Raw genomic sequence first — 3,751 nt, 5'->3', positions numbered from 1 at the left:
TCCGGTTCTGTGCATTCCCCATCAGCAAGGAGTGCACAGACCGAAGACCTATGGGCAGAGCTCAACACAGACGTGCGGGAGAGGATGCCCGCATCTCCATCAAGTGGGCTCGCACGCGCCGGCTCAACATTGAGGTCGGTACCTTGGGGCAGAGCTCGACGCGGCTGTGGCAAAGCCACAGGGACTCGCCCAGGCACCGGTGGCTGGGGTGGGCTGCGCAGCTCTCATGGACCACCTCCGAGCGGTGGCTTGGCCATCCAAGTTTCGGCCGCACCTGTTGGAAAAGTACGACGGGTCAACCAACCTGTCGGAATTCCTGCAGGTCTACATCACCGCCATCAGGGCGGCTGGCGGTAACGATGCCGTTATGGCAAGTTACTTTCATGTAGCCTTCATCGGACCAGCCCGGACATGGCTCATGAATCTCACTCCGGGATCCATCCAATCCTGGGGAGAGCTCTGCGCGTAGTTCACGATGAACTTCGCCAGCGCGTACCAGCAGCATGGCGTGGAGGCCCATCTCCACACCATGAGGCAACAGCCCGGAGAAACCCTCCGGGCCTTCATCTCCCGCTTCACCAAGGTACATGGAACCATTTCGCATATTTCCGATGCATCTATTATCACGGCTTTCCGTTAGGGGGTCCGTGATGAGAAGATGCTGGAGAAGCTGGCGACACACCAGGTGGAGACGGTCACCACCTTGTTCACTTTGACGGACAAATGTGCCAGGGCTGCAGAGAGCCGAGCATGGCACTCTGCCCATCAAGGAGGGCCCACTCAGACAGGCGGCTCCAGTGTTGCTGCCCCTGGCAGCGGCAAGAAAAAGAACAAGAAGAACCGTGGCTTGGACAAGCCACGAGCTGGGGCTCCGGTAGCTGCAGCGGCAGCAGCTAGGGGCCAGAACTCGCGTGGCAAACGCCCACGCCAACAGCGCACCAACCCAGGGTCGTGCCCTGTTCACCCTGGAGCTTGCCACAGTGCCACTGAGCGCCGCGAGATCCAGAAACTCGCGGAGCGCCTCAGCAAGAGGCGTGACCAGGCCTCCAAGGATGGCTCCTCCCCGCCGCGACGGTCCGGCAAGGAGAAGGTCTCTGATTCCGATGCAGCTGTGACGGAGAGGGAGTTGGGGTACCAGACCCCAAACAAGGACCTTAAGGGTCTCTTCCACCAGTCCGACTCCGAGTCCAGGGGGGACGAGCGCAGCAAAAAGCTGTACGTCATGTACGGTGGCAATTCGGAGCTTGTCTCCCGGCGTGACGTCAAAACCCTTCGCCGAGAAGTTTTCTTGGTGAAGCCGGGGACGCCAAAGGCGGCGCCCACCAGCGGTGGAGGGGCACCACCATCTCCTTTGGGCCATCTGACTGCTCGGAGAAAATGGTGGGGGCTGGGGTGCTACCACTCATCACTGCCCCCACCATTGCCAACACCAGGCTCCACCATGTGCTGATTGACAGAGGCACCAGCCTCAGTGTCATCAACTATGCAGCGTTTAAACACCTGTAGATTCTGGAGTCCAAGTTGGCCCCATCTCGCCCATTCTCCGGGGTGGGCCCTCATCCCGTCTACCCGGCGGGGACCATTTCCCTGCCGATCACGTTCGGGACGGAGGTGAACTTCCGCACAGAGAACGCACAGTTCGAAGTTGCGGAGGTAAACTTTCCTTTCAATGCCATCATTGGCATACCGGCTCTATACCGGTTCATGGCCGTTGCCCATTATGGGTACTTGGTCCTCAAGATGCCGTCCCCTGTTGGCGTCCTCACCGTGCAAGGAGACCGGACCGCTGCAGTGGCGGCAGTAGAGAAGCTGCATCCATTAGCAGCGGGTCTCACCCCGGCTGCTAGCACTGAGGGGTCCGACCCTTCACCCTCACGCATCAAGGTGCCTGCCAAGGTGCCCAGGGTCCGTCCGTCTGACACGGACGATGTTCCCGTGAAGACCATCCAGGTCAGAGCGGAACCCTCCCAGACCACCCGCATCGGCGGGAACCTGGGAGAGAAATAGGAAAGCGCGCTCATCGCCTTCCTCCGAGCAAATGTTGACGTGTTCGCCTAGGAGCCGTCAAAGATGCCTGGGATCCCAGGGAGGTGATTGAGCACCATCTGAAGATCCACCCCGACGCCAAGCCGGTGTGACAAAAGCCACGAAAGCAGCCCATTGAGCGGCAGAACTTCATCCGTGAAGAGGTCCGCAAGCTGCTGCAAGCTGGATTCATCGAAGAGGTCTACCACCCAGTGTGGTTGGCCAATCCGGTCATCGTCCCGAAGGCTAACGGGAAGCTTCGGATGTGCATCGACTACACCAATCTTAATAAGACATGTCCAAAAGACCCCTATCCACATCCTCGAATAGATCAGATTGTAGACTCCACCTCTGGGTGTGACTTGCTGTCCTTCATAGATGCCTATTCTGGTTTTCATCAAATCAAAATGGCTAAGGATGATAGGAAGCATACAGCTTTTGTAATAGTGGATGGTCTTTATTGCTATGTTGTAATGCCATATGGACTGCTTAATGCTCTACCCACCTTTGCTCGTGCAATGAATATTACATTAGGTGATTTGGTTAGAGACATAGTTGAGGTGTATGTCGATGACATCATTGTCAAGACTAGAGAAATGAATTCCCTTTTAGGAAATTTAGCTCAAGTCTTTGATAAACTACGTGTGACTTCCACGAAGCTTAACCCTGAGAAGTGTGTCTTTGGCGTCTCGGCGGGGAAGCTTCTTGGTTTCCTGGTGTCACACCAGGGGATCGAGGCGAACCCGGATAAGATCCGGGCAATCGAGGCAATGAGACCCCCTGCACGTCTCAAGGACGTGCAAAGGTTGACGGGGTCCCTTGCGGCCCTCAGCCGCTTCATCTCAAGGCTAGCAGAGAGAGCCCTCCCTTTCTTCAAACTGATGAGGGGGTCCAGTCCATTCACATGGACTGGGGAGGCGGAACAAGCATTATAGGAGATGAAGCAGTACCTCACCTCCATGCCGGTCATGGTAGCTTCGGACCCTGGAGAGACGCTATTTCTATACCTTGCAGCGATGACTGAGGTGATCAGTATGGTGCTAGTCGCTGAGAGGTCCGAGCAACCCCTGCAGGGGCCCCCTGCGGTCCCCCCTATAGGAGGTGGAGGTTCGGCCTTGTAACATCCCAGTTTTCATCACTATTGAAAGAAATGCAAAATAACCCTCTAGTTACTTCTCCACTAAGTAAGAGTGGGATATTTTCAAGGCAACTCTCTAGTTCCTTCTCCATTAAGAAAGAGTGGGATATTTTCAAGTCAACCCTCTAGTTCCTTCTCCATTAAGCAAGAGTGAGATATTTTCAAGGAATACTCTAGAATTAGTAATAAGTAAAATTTTGAAAATGCTAGGATATTTTGGAATTCTCTAGAAAGGGGATACTTGTCCTAATACCATGACTTCCCTTGACCTATAAATAGAACCCCCCTTTTGCCATGCCATCCACCTATGAGCAAGGTAGATAAGTTATGGTAAGGCTAGAAGGGCGAGTGCTGGACTAGCTAGTTAAAGGTGTGCGTTCCTTCGTGACTTTGTCGCTCCAATAAGGTAAGTGTTAGTCTCATGGTTAAACTTGAGTACTTAGTATATAGGTTGTGATTCATCTGTTGGTAGGCTCCACCTCGCCATAAATCAGGGTCGTCGCACACAGCGCCGGCCGAGATATTTTTCCGCCGCGCAAACCGCCTCACCTCATTTATAAAGGAAGCCGATGCCCCTCCCTGCCGTCC

The sequence above is a fragment of the Panicum hallii genome, chromosome 5 (genome assembly GCF_002211085.1).
Source record: "Panicum hallii strain FIL2 chromosome 5, PHallii_v3.1, whole genome shotgun sequence".
Lineage (NCBI taxonomy): Eukaryota > Viridiplantae > Streptophyta > Magnoliopsida > Poales > Poaceae > Panicum > Panicum hallii.
Note: the sequence above shows the minus strand (reverse complement) of the source record.